Here is a 19,169-nt window from a genome sequence, read left to right as displayed (position 1 = left end):
ATCAGTCCTGCTGATGTGATTCTCCTTATAGGTTCATAAGTGTGTAGTAGGATAATGGCCCAGGAGCCTTTACAAGCCTAGCCCATAAAAGGGCCCTGCCATTGTGGCACCCAATGTTACTTCCCAGTGCCTGTATCAAGTACAGCCAATTCAGTGATTCTGGGGGAGAATTATTACCCATCCACTCATCAAGATTTCTCTGAAACAGGGTCAGCTAGGTGCTCTGCATGACATGTATGGGAAGTGTATTCCAGGGCATGTGCAGTCTCTTGGTGAGGGACCTGTCCCACTAGCATGTTGTGGTGATTGTGGTAATGAGGTAGACATCTCTGCTGTGTGTGGTGTGGAGGGATTGGGATGTCTTTCTATGTATCATATCTAAAACAGCTGGGTCAGACATGGCTTTGTAAGTCAAGCACAGATAGCCTTTAACTAGGTGATGTGATACAGATAATAGCTGGAGTCGTCTGAGTCTGTCTGTGTAGGACGTGTGTTTAATGCCTAGGAACCTCTTTGTGAAGTGCTTCTGTGGCCTCTTCAACTGTTTCAGGAGTCTACTGAGGTACATGGCAAATGGGCCACACTACCTGATGACTGGTCTAATGAGGGAACAGTAGACAGAGATCATTACCTCTGTTTTCCTGGATGCAAAACCCTTGGTAATGCAATGTGCCACTTAGAAAGACTTCCTGACCACAGTGGCAATGTGGTGGTTGAAGGATAAGATGCTGTCAAAGCTGTGTCCTCAGATCTCTTATAATGTCTACAGTGTTCATTGGGCTCCCATCAATGTGGTACTTACTGGGAACTGAGTTTTTTACCAAAGGGGTTGATGATGCATTTCATGGTGTTAAGCTTCTGGCCATGGTTTCCACACCATGCATTGGTCTCAGTGAGGCCTTTCTGTAGGATGTCTGCATCACATGTGGAGTTAATAAGAGCTCCCAGCTTCCAGTCCTCTGTGAACTTGGTCAGCCAGAGTTCCTCTGTGTTGGGCTGGACTCCTGATAAGTAGATGCTGGACAGGACACTACCCAGTACTGATCCCTGTGGGACTCCACTTGTGACTGCTTGCCAGTCTGACTTGGATTTTGCCACTGTCACACTGTGTGTTCTGTGAACCAAGTTGCAAACCACCCACTGATATAGGGGTTGATGCCTAATTTGGAGGATTTAGCAATAATTCCTGACTGAGGAATAGTAACAAAAGCCTTGGCCAGATCAGGGTAGGCTGTATGCAGTGCCTTACTGTCATATGGTTTTTCAGTGTATGTCAGGGATGTCATAATGTGTGTTGTGTCGAGCTATGTGTTCCACATGGTGTGGTGCAGGTGTTGATCTTATCTTCTTGACCAGCTAGTGCAGTCTTCGCTGGAGAGTGCATATTTACACATTTGGTGATATAGGGGTAACTCTTACAGGTCTGACTGTTTGGAGTTTAGAGGAGAGGGCTGTCTGTGTACATGAGGCAGTTGCAACAGTGTCTCTGAATGGACAAGTGCACCAGGTTAATGGGCAAAAGCACATTAAACTGCACTTCAGTCATGCCAGGAGGGGTGGTCAAAGCTACTAAGTACTGGGGCTAATTCTGTGAGGAACGAGTACTGCTGATGGCTCCCATGTGTGCTACACTTATTGATACAATAACCTGTGGAAGTGTGCAAGACAGAAAGAACTAGCAAGATGTAGGGGAAAAACTGAAGACAGACTATCTGCCGCCTGTAATACTTTACATCAGCTGTGCAGTTATCAGCACCTTTGTCCAATTGTGAGTTCAGTAAGCTATGTAGTGTGTGTGGTAACTGTGTAACACTATAGTAGAAATAACTATACAGGCAAGGGTTCTAATCTCAATACCGGCAAGTGTGTGTGCGAAAATCATATACTGCGTGGGTTATACCATTTTGAGTCATGTTCTACTCTTTACACTTCCCATCACCCTAATTTAGTAGTCCTATTGATGTCATTCACCTTACAAGTACCTTTGGATGAAGGGAAATTGTATAAGCTTCATGGCGCGTCTGATAACTGTGTAACACTATAGTAGAAACAGCTACATAGGCAGAAGTTCTAATACCAGTATTGGCAACTTGTGGGTTATACCATTTTGAGTTGTGTACCACCCTTCACACCTCCCTTCACCCTAATTTAGTAGTCCTGTTGATGTCATTCACCTTAGAAGTACCTTTGGACTAGGTGAAGTTATATAAGGTTCGTGGTGAGTCTGATTGTGTAATGCTATAATAGATATAGATAAATAGGTAGGAGTTCTAATCTCAATACAAGTGTGTGTGTGTGTGTGTGTGTGTGTGTGTGTATTGAAAATTTTCCACACCCAGTACACATCCAAATGCCCACTGTACAGAGCCCACTGTGGTTGTGTGTGTTTTGCAAAACTTCCACACCCAGTACACATCCAAATGTCCACTGTACAGTGCTCACTGTTGTCAACCACTGTAGTGGTTGCTGTGGAAACTCTGCAGCCCTATAAGCTGTGTGCCATGTGAAATAACTATGTAACTGTATGGATACAAAAACAAGATAGGTGGGTCTTCTAATCCTGTGATACCACCCCCCACTCAGGAATCATAGACAAACACAGCCATCTAGGCATCAACCCCTATGTCACTTGGTGCGTTGCAAACTGGCTCATGCATGGGACCCACAGTATGAAGGTTGCAGACTCCATGCCAGACTGACAATTAGTCATGATTGGAGTACCACAGGGTCTGATCATGGATCCCCTCATGTTTGTCATGTATGCCTCTGACATCCAGAACAACACAAATATACTTTGGCTGACAATGTTCACAGACAATTGCAATGTGGGTGCCATGTGTACATCCCCATATCATGTTGAAATCCTGCATAAAGGCCCCACTGAGACATCCAAATGTTGTCAGAACACTGGCCTTAGGCTGAATGGAAAGAAATGTGTTGCAATCCCTTGGGGAATAAATGTGTTTACCATGAATTAACACATTTCTGGTAGTCCAATGGACACAGAAGTCCTTACAAGAGGCCTGGAAACACAGGCTGACAGTGACCTTTCCTATGGCCACCACATTGCAGCTGTGTACAGAAATAACTTCTATGTGGCATATCTCATAAGTAAGGGTGGGTCATCCAATAGGGAAGAGGTCAGTATCTCCCTCTACTCTCTCCTCATAAGGCCAATCAGCAGGTACAATGCCCATTTGCCATGTAGCTCACTAGACTTCTGCAACAACTGTGGAGACTGCAAGTGTATCTCACAAATAGCGCCCTAGCCTGCAAACAACTGTCCTATATGGACAGAGTACCTCCAAGCAATCTTGGCCACATCTTGGGTACTTACAGGCACTCCATGCTTGTCTGACAATGCCATGTGTGGCTAGCTGTGTTAGGTATGCCATAGCTAGTGAAACTCTGATCTGTATGCACCACATGCCATGGATACCTCAGCCTCCTTACCACAATCAACAGAACATGCTGGAGGATAGGTACATAACCCAGTGAGTGGACATGTAATGCAATATATGCCACATACATGTCAGACCACTTCACTGGACTTCTTCAAGATAAATCTGGATGAGTGGATGGGGAATTTAACTATCACCATAGCCATCACTGAAGTGGCAGTGGTTGATAGATGCACTGAGAAAAAAATGTCAGGTTGCATAATGCCAGGCTACTCCCATGGGCTAGGCTTGTCATAGCTCTATGCCCATTAGCCTGGTACACACCTATGAACACATGACCCAATGAATCTCAGCCCTGGCAAATGTGTGTGTGTGTGTGTGTGTGTGTGTGTGTGTGTGTGTGTGTGTGTGTGTGTGTGTGTGTGTGTGTGCGCACAAGACCAGTATCCTGAGTGTGTGTGTTTGAGTGAGGAATACATCCATTGGGTGGCCAAGTATTACAATTGTAGGCCATCGTACTCCCAGCACACGTCCTACATTCCACTGTACAAGGGCTGTTTTTTACATCATCCATAGAGGTATCTGTACACACTCTGCAGAACTTTAAGCCCTGTGCTGTGTGCATCAGCTATGTAACAGTATGGAATTAGCAGCTAGAAAGGCAGGGCTCTTAATCACAGTACTGGCACACTTGTGTGTGTGCATTGGTGTGAATAGGAGTGTTTGGGAGTGTGTACAATTGTGCATGACATTAGCATGAGACCTGTCACACCCACTACACCACCTATTGCCATACCTTACAAGGGCACATGATGTTACTCACTATACATGTACTTTGGAAACTCAACACACTATGAGCTCTGTGCCACCTGTGATAACTGCATAATACTGTACTACCACTAACGAGATGAGTAGGGATTTCAAACCCAACACTGGCAGTTGTGATTGTGTGTGTGTGTGTGTGTGTGTGTGTGTGTGTGTGTGTGTGTGTGTGTGTGTGTGTGTGTGTGTGTGTGTGTGTGTGTGTGTGTGTGTGCATGCGCAGTATTCTGTGTGTTGGGTCAACACAAGTCCTTCTGGGTGTGTAGGATTTACAAATCTGAGGTGTGTTCCACTCACTACACTTACCATTGTCCACTGTACAAGCGCTGCTGAGGTCAGCCACCATACACTTACCTGTATACACCCCTCAGCCCTATAAGCTACATGGCACATGCAAAAGCTGTTATACAGACCTGCTAATTGTGTGCATCTGTACCCTGCATATGATACATTCAATGGGTTACCACACTGCCATACTCCTTGTAGATGATGTCTGCAGGGCCACATCCTGCTGACACACAGACACCTAGAAGACAAACAGAATACATTATGGAGACCACAGTCTGTCAGCGTTAATAACAACAATAATCCATCAAAACTGGACAGCTACACACTCTGACATGTAACCATTAAACATGCTGGCTGACAACACTTTACACAGCATTACATTGTTAAACTGTACCAAATTTACTCTGTGCATCAGCCGCATATTAGCATGTCCACACATCAATGGTATGGATGACAGGGATGTGGCACAGGTATCATCATATGCAAAGGGTATGGTGTGGTTTTACCAAAGGCCTAGGCTGGGCCATTTTGTTGACATCATGTGTGTGTGTTTGGGGGTTGTTCATTAAATGGGCCATGCAGAGGTGGTGTGTGTAAGTCTGGAGGTGACCTGGCTGTGATGATGATGTGTGTGTGTATGGATGCACACAGTCACGCCATGTGGCTGCCCTACACAGGGGTATGTTGGACAGCTGTGGACCATACATGGCAGGGTGTGCAGTTCACCATCTCTGGCCATGGACATAGGAACTGGGCCTGCCAGGGGACCCACTGGCATGACCAGGCACAAGGCCAGATGCAGTACTACTCCACAATGATGACCACTGTCTGTTGGATCCCCATCCCTGTTGGGACCAGCCAGGACCATGTGCCCATGGCCTGCTGCTCTGTGGCATGGACAGTGCCCCCCCTTCCATCATGCTGCTGGTACTGCCACTATGGGACCCAGAAACTGCACGGCCATGTGGAACCTCAGTTGTTTGTGCTGCTGTCCTACATCCACATGGCCGATGGACAACTCCCGCCACATGCTCTATCACAGACATTCCACATTCTAGGATTGACATTCCACAGTTGAGGATTCCCTCCATCTCACCCAACCATCTATCCATGACCTCAGCATAATAACGGTGGGCATCAGCATGATTATGGAGGTTATCACGAGTAGCAAAAAGAGTGGCATTCATGACCCTGAGAAGCTGTCTTGTGACGTTTATATTACGCTGTTGAAAACTCAAACTGTCGACAGCATAATAATCGACATGAAAATGTCAAGCCCCCCGAACATCAAACACACACAAAAAAAAAACACCCAAACACAACACAAATTGCAAGGGGGCAAGCCCCCCTGCATCCCCACACCCCCCGCTACTTAAATATACCAACTCCGAGATTGCACTATAATTGCAGTAAGTGGAAATCTCCCCTTACAGAGATTTCCGTTTACACGCACAATGACTTTTACTTTCGACATTTTGGTGCTGACAATATCAACTTTGATATTGTAGGCGTTCGACAAGGTGCAGTAGACCCATCTTGTGTTACATTCACTGCATGCCTGTGCCTCCATGACAGCCTGAAACATGTGTCTGGTGACACTTGCTTTGGCACTTGTGACAGGAGCATGATGGGTAGCAGTCCCCCTTCAAGCATCCCTGCCAGTCCACCTGTGTGGGACCTCACCTGTTATCTGATTATGGCTGGTGTCTTACAGACACACTTGCCATAGTCACCACACTTGCCTGTCCCATGTCATCACCCACCAACTGTCCATCATCTATGGCCACTTGCGATGGGGTATGTGCGGGCATTGTGACTGTGTGCAGGGATGGGGTGGACAACAGTGAGATGCCAACCAATGGCACAGATTCTGCCCCTGATAACTCTGCCTGTGCCTCACTATGGCTATCATCATTGTCAGAGTCTGCAGAGACACTAACATCAGTTCCCAAGTGTGAGGGATCCTGACCCCACATTGCCACCTGTGAGGAGAAAGACAATAAATGTAATTTAATACCTATATATCATGGTTGGCTGCCATGCACACAGTCACTCACAGGTGATGTGGCACAAAGCAATTACACAGACCTCACATTACTCAAAAGGTGACATGCATGACACACAGCCCTCATCATCATGCATTGCAGCCTTTTTCAATCCTTGTTACTAACAATATACATCTCTGGGATTCATGAGTACTGTCAGTGGGTGACGTTCATTCCCCTAGCACACAGTGCATACATGTACACATTATTGTTGTTCATCTGTATTGCACAGTGACAACTACTGTAGCCCATATCTCACAACTGTACAAATCATTGAAGAATGTGTAGATGTCTGGCACATATGTTTGCTCTGTTCCTCACAACCCCTATGTGTTTGTATGACACATAACTGGGATCGTATGAGGACTGATGTCACTAATTAATGACATACATTTGATTTGCAGACCTCATCACCAGCAGTGAATGTATATTCAAATAAATCCTGTTACACCAACAACCTTCTAAGCTTAACGTGGATATGATAAGTGTACACACCCCTATTAACATAGCAGGCTCTTGTATCATATAAAATGAGACCACAATACTGCAGTCAAAAACATTACCCACCTTAAATGTGTTATATGACCTGTACAATCCAATCCAGAAACAAACAAATGTGTTAGTTGTGAAATATACTGAGTGAGATGTGTACGATACAGTGACTGCATAGGTGTGGACACCATTTAACCAGTGCTTCTTTGAAACACCTGTTAAGTGAACTACAACAGTCACTCTTTCTGAGAAGGGTAGTATCAGCATGGCACATCTTGACTTGCCATTATTTGGACAGTCTTCCCTGCAAAGGTCCCCTAACTCTGTCAGGTGGCAAGGGCAGCTCATGTGCACAGATGTTGGAGGTCACACTGGGGTTTACTATTGGTGTTAAGTCTGGACTTTGTCTGGCCCAATGCAGTAACCTTGATTGTATTCAGGTGGAGCCATTCTTAGGTAGCTTTGGATGTATGCTTCAGGTTATTGTGGTGTTGGAAGCTGAAACCCCTTCCCATCCTCAGCCATCTTGCAGATGCTTGACGGCTTGGCCCACATGTGAGTGTTATTTGAAGTTTTCATAATTCCCACCACCATGGCTTCAGGCCTAGTTCCAGCAAATGTACAATAACTCCAAAGCAGGGCACTGCCATCAGTGAGCTTCAACATATGGATGGTGGTTTTCATGTGAAGTGAGGTGTTGCTTGTTCACTACATGTAGCTTTAGGGATAGTGGCTGTAAGTTTGAACCTTGGTCTCATTACACCATTACACATTTCAACACATGCCTTTAGCGGACCTGGTGTTATAATTTGTTGCTTGTACACAGCCCTGCATGGTGTTTGGCATGTCTAAATGCTTCTATCTACTGACCCTACCCCATAAGCTAGACTTATGCAGAATCCAGGTGAGTGTTGCCACATGTACTATACAACCAGTATATGCCAGAGAGTTCTGCAAGTCCCTCAGTGTTTCTGCATTTCTCATGGCAGCCTCCCTGTCCAGTTGTCAACATGTCCTTGCATCTGGTGTGGAAGGACATCTGGCTCTTTTCAACAGCACTGTTGCCCCATATTTAATCTACCTTTTGATGACTGTCTCCACTGTGTTTCATGGTATATGCAATGCTGTGTTAATGTTGTTGTACACTACCCCTGACTGATACCTTTCAAATGTGAGATCCCTATGATGCTTTGTAAGATGTGTGCAAGCCATGGCTGCTTCTGGTACAGGCAACTGAGCAAATGTCATGAATACACACTCCAACAATGGAGCATTATTCGTTGTTACATTGAGTCCCTGTACTTGATGGCAGGTGTGTACCCAAGCAGAGTGAATGCTGTTAGTACATCACAAGCTGATCCTACAATGTGTTATTTGGAGGGTGTGCACACATATGCATCCAGCATATTGTAAGGTTTGTATACCCCCTATTTGGTGGCCTAACATATTGTTGGGTTTTACAAGTTAATTGTTCATGTTATGGTCACATTATAGGTTGGAAAAGGTGTGGAATGTGATATTGTTGTGTCTCATTGTATATATCAGAAACACTCTGCATCTGGACAGGGGTGTGTACACTGTGGTATCCACTGTATAGGATTAATGTGTCATACATGTCCCAGCCATAGACCATTTGTCCCCTCAGTTTGTTGGTCTCTGTCCAGATGTCTTGCACTAACAGGTACTGAGGTATGCTGCAGGAATGTTACATAACCCTTCAGATAGGCCCCTGTGGTGACCACTGTGAAGCACTACAGTTAACGCCACCACAAGTAAACAGGGACATCAAGCAATATGGCTAGATGTGTATTGGCAAAGCACAACAAAACAATTACATACTCACCAGCTACAGGCTGCTGTTTCACTTGTAAACCAGAGGGAGCTAAATAGGTGTGGGAGAGAGGTACAGTCAGCAGACTCACATGTGGCCTTGGTATAGGGGTGAAGCAGCATTTCTGCACATTAACAGTGCAAACCCCAATACTATGAAATATACCTCCCAGCACCATAGATGTGCACTTATATGCATTACCCAATCCCGTCCACAACTACTGTCTTACCTGACATATGCATGTAGATACTCTACAGATACAAACATCAATACTACGAAATATGCTGCCCATTACCATAGATGTGCACTTATGTGCATTACCAAACCCTGTCCACAAGTGCTATCTTATCTGACATATGCATGTACATACTCTACAGATACAATTATGTATGCTAAAGTACTCTACTAATGTGCATTAGGGCCTTACCTGCATGCTCCTCGTCCAATGCTGGATTCAGCAAGATGTTGTGTGCCTTGAGTGGGTGCACCAAGGTTGGCAAGGAGCTGTTCGGTGGGTGTCAGTGGGGCCTGCATAACTGGGCCCCCACCTGCGGCTGTCGCTTCTCTGATTATGGCAGCAGCCCTTCACCAGGCATTACATATGAGGTTGGTAGCACAATGCTGGACCTGTAACCAAGGAAATCCCAGTAGCCTTGAATCGTTGGAATTAAAATGAAGTCTTTATTACACCACAGGACCACAAGACCAAAAACAAGAACAACAAAATCGTGGAACTAAGCGCTTTCACCCCCCCCCCCATCCTAGGGCATCATCAGAATACAAATTTACAGAAAAAACATCATCCCTTAAATACAGATACTACCTGATTAATTAAATAATAACATAATCAATCAATCAAACAATATTCTAATTAATACAATAAAACCTCTTATCTTTTAAAGTAACAGGTCCAGTAAAATGTAGAATGACTGACTTGAAATGCATTTAGACATGAACTAGAGCATAATGTGTAACACTGACAGTCTTATACAAAATATGGTTATCTAAATAGAGAATATACTTCTTTTATATGTATAATGTCAGTAAAACCATACTAAATGTATAATATGAAACAAAGAATGTGAAGTTCCTAACATAACATTTCACATATGAATTTATAAGTTATGTTGATGTTGTTGCAGTGATGTATACTAAGGTTAAAATTGCAATTCTGGATTTTGTTTAAATACTAATTGAGTGTAATTTGATATATAAAATTACTATAGTGAATGTTTATATATAAATAAATAACTGTAATAAAAATATAAAAATTTAAAAATGTATATAAAATGTAAAAATGTGTAAACTATGTATATAACAGAGTCACTGATTAAATGTTGTCAATTCGTACATAGTTAAAATAACCATTAATTAATAATACTAAAATAGAGATGTGATGAAATATTGGGTTTGTAATATTAATTAAAACATCTTATATATATATATTACTACGAAAATTAAATTAAATAATTTTCCTTAAAAAACTTTTCTAAAAAAGTTGTTGTTGACATGAATTAAGGAGTGACATGTAAAATCATAATGAATATTTTCAAATTCATTTATGAAACATATACTCGCCCTGCAAGTGTTGTTCAATTATGAATTAGTTGTAAATAATTGTAAAATGTGTTGAAAAAGAATTAAATATTTGTAAGAATGTTGTTGACTATGTCCATAAATAATAGTAGTTGAATGATTTTATTGAGTTTGAAGTGAATTTGATACATGAAGATTAGTAGCTATAAAAATCACTAAATTAACTGAGATTTTAGCTTTAGTATACTAGCAATAGAAATTTGATCATTAATTCCTGGGTCCTTGCTTGCATTTAATCTAAGTTGCCAAAGACATTCTTTGGCTTCTAATAAGTTTTTAGTGTCACCCCCTTGTTGTGCTTTGGTGTGAACAATTCTGTCGATGACAAAAAACAGGAATTTTTTAAAATTAAGGCAACCAATGCTGTGAGTGTATAAAGCACTAGTCTGCTTGTGATTTCTAATATCACTGACATGCTCTATAATTCTTGTTTTCAATTTTCTGTTCGTTTTCCCTACATAGAAAGCTTGGCATGCTGTGCAAGTAGCTACGTATACCACCATGACTGTGTTACAGTCACACACTCCTGGACATCTGATAGTCTTTTCATAATTGATAATTGAGAGGTATGGTCCATTATTAATTAATCTGCATATGCGACATGCACCACATTTGTTCATCTTAGATTTCATAAATAAGTCACATTTCGTACTGTTTTCAAATATACTTTTAAGATTTTGTCCTTTACTGAAAGTAATCTTTGGTTTGTCACCTAAAACATTTACCAATTCTTTATTGGATTCTATAACAATGTTCCAAGAGTCATAGACCGCTTTAACAATTTGGTCTGATTTTTCATTGAATGGGATGACTAAAGTGTCATGTCCTATACCCTTGGATTTAGGGACTTCTTTTGGATTTAATCCATATCTTAAAATAGATTTGTATAAAACTGATCTGTTCATCCAAATGTCCTGACCTATATTGTTGACCAAATCTACTGGGTAGGCTCTACTTATAAACATGTTTTTTAATTTTTCAAGTTCCATTTTGAACGTGTCATCATTACTCACTATCCTCGACAACCTCACCATCTGTCCTTTTACTAAATTCCTTTTCTGATGGGCATGGTGACAGCTGTCAAAGTGTAAAAATGAATTGGAATATGTCTTCTTCCTGTAAATGCTAGATTCAAATATATTTTCCTTCAACCTTAGTATACATCACTGCAACAACATCAACATAACTTATAAATTCATATGTGAAATGTTATGTTAGGAACTTCACATTCTTTGTTTCATATTATACATTTAGTATGGTTTTACTGACATTATACATATAAAAGAAGTATATTCTCTATTTAGATAACCATATTTTGTATAAGACTGTCAGTTTTACACATTATGCTCTAGTTCATGTCTAAATGCATTTCAAGTCAGTCATTCTACATTTTACTGGACCTGTTACTTTAAAAGATAAGAGGTTTTATTGTATTAATTAGAATATTGTTTGATTGATTGATTATGTTATTATTTAATTAATCAGGTAGTATCTGTATTTAAGGGATGATGTTTTTTCTGTAAATTTGTACTCTGATGATGCCCTAGGACGGGAGGGTGAAAGCGCTTAGTTCCACGATTTTGCTGTTCTTGTTTTTGGTCTTGTGGTCCTGTGGTGTAATAAAGACTTTATTTTAATTCCAATGATTCAAGGCTACTGGGATTTCCTTGGTTACTAGTTTTTACTCTGTGGTTCGTTATTTACAAACCTTCTCAGTGACCTGTTTGATCTTGGATTGTTGTAGTTGAACGGACCTTACAAGACTTATTAAATGCCCTGCTGAATATTGGTGAGCACTACGAAACTGCTGAATTATTGGCTTTAACATCGCATATTTTTACATCAGCAAGCTACTCTACACAATTGCGTGAAGCCGTTTGGCAAGTTTCATTCATCTATTTGAGGTAACTATTAAGTACTTCTTCGTTGAACAAACTGTGTCAGCTGTGCTATGTAATTTCTGGGATACAGCAATGGTTGATTTTTTTGCAATTACAACGTTGTTTTAGACATTTGAGCACAACGTTAAATATCATCCTATATCAACCCAGCTTTTTTGGTTTGTTTACTGACAACTGACTACAAATATTTTTCACGAACATTTTTTACACCGTGAACTGCATTTATACACAGTCAGTAACAGTGGCAACGGTGTTTTGGTTTTCTACCTGGTTCACTATTTTTTAACAGCCGTGTGTGTTAACTAAGTGAACCTTTACATGTTCATACACAAAGCTTTTTGCGTTCATCCAACAGTGACTGGATAGTCCGTATTTGCTAACGGACTTTATAACAGCATCAGCCAGTGTTTTTTCGACAGACTGTACACACAAGAGCTGCAACGTTTTAATGATAACAGCTGCGGTGTATCATTTTATTTATTTACGCCTTTACACTGTCTTTCAATGAGTGCAATTCAACTGATACTGGGTTAGGAACACTGAACTCACTAACGGAGTTCATTTCAGTATCAGCTTGCTATTTTGTTTCATCCGTTACAAGTGCTGTACGGATCACACGCTTTACTTGGTCATCAAATTACGTTGTTGTTTTTTCAACTAGCGATTACTTCAATCTAGGTTCTAAGTCACATTATTTCAACATCAATAAACTACTTGGGCTTATCAACGTTTTAACTGGCATTCCCTTGGTCAACCCATTTTTTCATTGGGACGTGTTTTCATTGAGAATTTATTCAGCTGACTGTTGAACCTTTCAGCAACCAGTAGCTGATTAACAACAGTACCAGACACGTTTTTGTGTCAATTTTTACTCTGTGCTGTAGGTTTCACGACCATCAACATTTATCTGTGGTGTTGTGCTACAGGTTCCAGTAAGTGTTTATCCACTACACCTTCCATCATGCAGCGGTTATTGCAAGAGCACCTGGACATCACTAATAAGTTCATCAAAGCATTGCATGATCAACAACACAATGCAGGGACTGAAGGTGATCTGGTCATCACAGAATCACAGGAACAACTTCTCACCCTGCACTCAACGCCCAATACAAGTTCACATGGGCGTGGGGTAAGACAATGTTCCAACAGTCCTTTAAGGCAAGTGGAGGTGCAAGATAGAGGATATGCAGCTGGAGCACAAATGAACACTGACTCTAACCATGACAACAGACGCCACAGTGGTCCTAACCATAATCAGACATCACGACGGGGTGATTCGAACAGGAATATTCCCTTGGACAGACATTTGGACTTACATGAATTTCTTTCTGCCCCATCATTAAACAGAGATGGTCCAGTAGTAACAAGAGACTTGGGTACTTTGAATTCACGTTTTTCAGAGTTTGAAAAAACACTCAAGAATTTCAAATCCTTACAGATGGACAACGCGTTCTTAGAACGCAGTTTAGAATTAAAACAGGTCCCCAAGGGACTACGTATATTCAAATTGCCTAATGGTTTTTTGGAGGGTACATCTTTTTTTACTGAATTGACACAATTGTTTGATAAAACTGGGTTGGAACTTTTGAAACTTATTATTCGTAATAATACAGACAAATTACAAGTTTTAAAGGAAAGGTTATGTAGTTTAGATAATGACATTAAGATGGATTTACTATTTGAGCACAACAAATTCAGATTGGAAAATATTTTTAAAGATATGGACAGATTTATTAATAAAGGCTTGGAAATTAAAAATACTAAGATTGAAAGAGATAGCCATGATTACAGAAACAACAGAGCCTATGTGCACTTTAGAGAGTACAAAAACATGAAACGTATTAGTCAGAACCACGTCAATTTTAGTGATGAAAGAGTTAGAAATCGGTTCAATTCAATTGACAATCAGGATAATACACATCGAGGTGGTGTCAACGATGTTAATAACACTAATCACAATGACGAATGTTTAGAGTCAGATTTTTTAGATCAGCCCATATTAAGAAGGTCAGAGAGAATAAGGGAGAGACAGGGCAGTTACAATCAATATATCCCAAGAAATTACAACAATCGAGGCCCGAGAATGTCAAGATGGTGACATCAACAGTAATTAATCACAATACTGATCGTGGTAATATTGACACAGTGAACAATTCGCGTACTGAAGTTACAATCCAAGCACAACAACTGATTAATATTGAAGTTTCTAACATTACGAGTTTATGTCAACATGATGTAGTTACTCAAAATTCATTTGATTGTCAAATTGTTACACATTCAGGTTTTAATTTGTACAACTATACTAGAAAGAAATTTGATAGTAAGTATTTGGATTTGTTCAGTAAAGGGTTCACATTTGTTCCCAATTTTAAGTTGGACATTGGTAAAGTTTTACTTAATTTAAAAATATACACCAGGCTTTTAAATTTAAAACTATTTTTTCAAGACTCAAATACTTTGTCTCAGGATTCCAATAACTTTACACTAAAATGTCACAGCACCTTTATTCCACCCCAGAACTATATGATACAAGTTTTCGAAAAACTTTGTGAAACACATTTTAGAAGAACGTTGAATGAGAAGAATATTTTCAAACACAATTTAACGTCAGCTGAAAAATTCTGTTTGCAAGAATTAAAAAGTTCTGACAAATTCAGAATCATGAAACCTGACAAAGGTGGGTGGTTATTATGTTAAACATTGACTATGAGAACAAGATGCTTACACTTTTAGAGGATGAGGTAACTTATGAAATGGTTAGTAGGCATGAGGTAAACAAAGCCTACGGTAAAATTGATTGGTTAACCTATGAATATTTAATGGATGGAAGGATTGACTCAAAGGTTTATCAATACATATCTGTGGAATTCCCTAAAATATCATCTATTTTTGGAATTCCCAAAATTCATAAACACACTGATAATCCACCATTTAGACCAATTGTCTCGGCAATAGGTTCTAAGACTGAAGCTTTAGCAGCCTACATTGACTTTAAATGTAAAGATTTATTAACGAGACTACCACACATTGTAAGAGATTCATGGCATTGTCTTGACTCTATAAGACAATTTACTAATAATGTTGATGTCAACTTTGATTTTGTGATGGCCACTGTGGATGTAATCAATCTTTTTACCGTGATTCCACATCAGGAAGGCATTGAGCTGTTTGAAACATGCCTTAACACACACAATTATAACAACAGAACTGAGAATCGATTAATATCTGAGATGTTAGAATTAGTTTTGGAGAATAATTTTATTTATTTCAACGGCAGTTATTTTAGACAACAAAAAGGAGTGGCTATGGGTGCAAAATGTGCCCCTATTTACTCTAATCTTGTTCTGGCAGCATGGGAATACGAACATGTATTCACTAGTAGTTATTGGAATAAAATCTTATTATATTTATGTTATTTGGACGACATTTTGATTTTTTGGAGAGGTACTGAAGCACAATTTAATGAATTTATATTATATTTGGGACAAACAACTGATTTTTTAAAATTTACGAGTCACATTTCTAACAACACAATCAATTTTTTGGATATTACAATTACCTTGAAGGAAAATATATTTGAATCTAGCATTTACAGGAAGAAGACATATTCCAATTCATTTTTACACTTTGACAGCTGCCACCCTGCCCATCAGAAAAGGAATTTAGTAAAAGGACAGATGGTGAGGTTGTCGAGGATTGTGAGTAATGATGACACGTTCAAAATGGAACTTGAAAAATTAAAAAACATGTTTATAAGTAGAGCCTACCCAGTAGATTTGGTCAACAATATAGGTCAGGACATTTGGATGAACAGATCAGTTTTATACAAATCTATTTTAAGATATGGATTAAATCCAAAAGAAGTCTCTAAATCCAAGGGTATAGGACACGACACTTTAGTCATCCCATTCAATGAAAAATCAGACCAAATTGTTAAAGCGGTCTATGACTCTTGGAACATTGTTATAGAATCCAATAAAGAATTGGTAAATGTTTTAGGTGACAAACCAAAGATTACTTTCAGTAAAGGACAAAATCTTAAAAGTATATTTGAAAACAGTACGAAATGTGACTTATTTATGAAATCTAAGATGAACAAATGTGGTGCATGTCGCATATGCAGATTCATTAATAATGGACCATACCTCTCAATTATCAATTATGAAAAGACTATCAGATGTCCAGGAGCGTGTGACTGTAACACAGTCATGGTGGTATACGTAGCTACTTGCACAGCATGCCAAGCTTTCTATGTAGGGAAAACTAACAGAAAATTGAAAACAAGAATTATAGAGCATGTCAGTGATATTAGAAATCACAAGCAGACTAGTGCTTTATATACTCACAGCATTGGTTGCCTTAATTTTAAAAAATTCCTGTTTTTTGTCATCGACAGAATTGTTCACACCAAAGCACAACAAGGGGGTGACACTAAAAGCTTATTAGAAGCCAAAGAATGTCTTTGGCAACTTAGATTAAATGCAAGCAAGGACCCAGGAATTAATGATCAAATTTCTATTGCTAGTATACTAAAGCTAAAATCTCAGTTCATTTAGTGATTTTTATAGCTACTAATCTTCATGTATCAAATTCACTTCAAACTCAATAAAATCATTCAACTACTATTATTTATGGACATAGTCAACAACATTCATACAAATATTTAATTCTTTTTCAACACATTTTACAATTATTTACAACTAATTCATAATTGAACAACACTTGCAGGGCGAGTATATGTTTCATAAATGAATTTGAAAATATTCATTATGATTTTACATGTCACTCCTTAATTCATGTCAACAACAACTTTTTTAGAAAAGTTTTTTAAGGAAAATTATTTAATTTAATTTTCGTAGTAATATATATATAAGATGTTTTAATTAATATTACAAACCCAATATGTCATCACATCTCTATTTTAGTATTATTAATTAATGGTTATTGTAACTATGTACGAATTGACAACATTTAATCAGTGACTCTGTTATATACATAGTTTACACATTTTTACATTTTATATACATTTTTAAATTTTTATATTTTTATTACAGTTATTTATTTATATATAAACATTCACTATAGTAATTTTATACATCAAATTACACTCAATTAGTATTTAAACAAAATCCAGAATTGCAATTTTAACCTTAGTATACATCACTGCAACAACATCAACATAACTTATAAATTCATATGTGAAATGTTATGTTAGGAACTTCACATTCTTTGTTTCATATTATACATTTAGTATGGTTTTACTGACATTATACATATAAAAGAAGTATATTCTCTATTTAGATAACCATATTTTGTATAAGACTGTCAGTTTTACACATTATGCTCTAGTTCATGTCTAAATGCATTTCAAGTCAGTCATTCTACATTTTACTGGACCTGTTACTTTAAAAGATAAGAGGTTTTATTGTATTAATTAGAATATTGTTTGATTGATTGATTATGTTATTATTTAATTAATCAGGTAGTATCTGTATTTAAGGGATGATGTTTTTTCTGTAAATTTGTACTCTGATGATGCCCTAGGACGGGAGGGTGAAAGCGCTTATTTCCACGATTTTGCTGTTCTTGTTTTTGGTCTTGTGGTCCTGTGGTGTAATAAAGACTTCATTTTAATTCCAATGATTCAAGGCTACTGGGATTTCCTTGGTTACTAGTTTTTACTCTATGGTTCGTTACGATGCTGGACCTGCTCATAGGTTCTTGTGTGTAGGCCGACATTGTTTACCCTGTGGGCTAGGTCATTCCACAAGGTGGCCTGTTCCCGCAGATTTTCCTGATCACCACCAAACATGACATCATAATGGTTGACGATAATGTCAATTACCACAGATGTTTCTGCTGCATTGTAGGGTGGATTTCAGGTGTGCTGCATCCCGCCTGGAAGAAGTAAACTGTGAAACACATCATAGCACCTCATCCAATTGTCAACAGTATGGACCAAAATTGTACATCAACAGTGGATATTTGTTGCCAGCACTCACAACTACACCATACCCCTGTATCTTGCATTGCACTCCTGGCCCTGATGTGTTATATTCCCCCCAATGATGGACAGTTAATTGTATAAACCTCTATTCCCCATTCATTTCTGTGTAGAGGGATGACAGTGGCCATCTTCCATGTGGATGTGGTGTGGATGTTGCTGAGGCTGTGTTTGACTACGGTGTGTGATGGAACTGTGAGCACTTGCCTAAGTTAATGTAAGATGCAGACGGGGATGTTATCAGGCCCCTTGGAGACTTGCTGTTGTTGCCTTTCAGTAGGCAATATGTACCTGCTTACCATTGATGAAGTGAGTGTTGCGGTTGATGTGAATATCTCCTTATAGGGATGGGGGGACAGGGGGTGATGTTCACACCTAACCTGTCTGATGCAGGTTTCCTATAGCCATGGCATGTGTGTATGAGGTGTGATTTCACACCAGTACAGGGTGAATTGTGTAGCTGTCTCTAAGACTGAAAACATATATGGAGACACCCTTGTGACTGGCCTTGGCAGTGTGGATATGTGTGATTTGTATTCATAGTTAGCCTTACATGGTGTCACCTGTGACCTTACATGCTTGTTCAGATAGAGGTGGACATGCTTCCAAGTTGTTGTCTGCACCTATGTGGTCCTGTACAGCAATTTAGCAACCTATTATGTGGTTTGTGTACTGCTACTGTCCACCAAAGAAAAGTATTCTACCTTGGTGGAGGTAGGTTTTACAGGTCAAGTATTACTGAGTCCATACAGTTATAGTAGGTATATGAGTGTACACACCTCTGTTACA

The sequence above is a fragment of the Protopterus annectens genome, chromosome 5.part0, assembly GCF_019279795.1.
Source record: "Protopterus annectens isolate FY-2018-M chromosome 5.part0, PAN1.0, whole genome shotgun sequence".
In the NCBI taxonomy this organism is placed as follows: Eukaryota; Metazoa; Chordata; order Ceratodontiformes; family Protopteridae; genus Protopterus; species Protopterus annectens.
Note: the sequence above shows the minus strand (reverse complement) of the source record.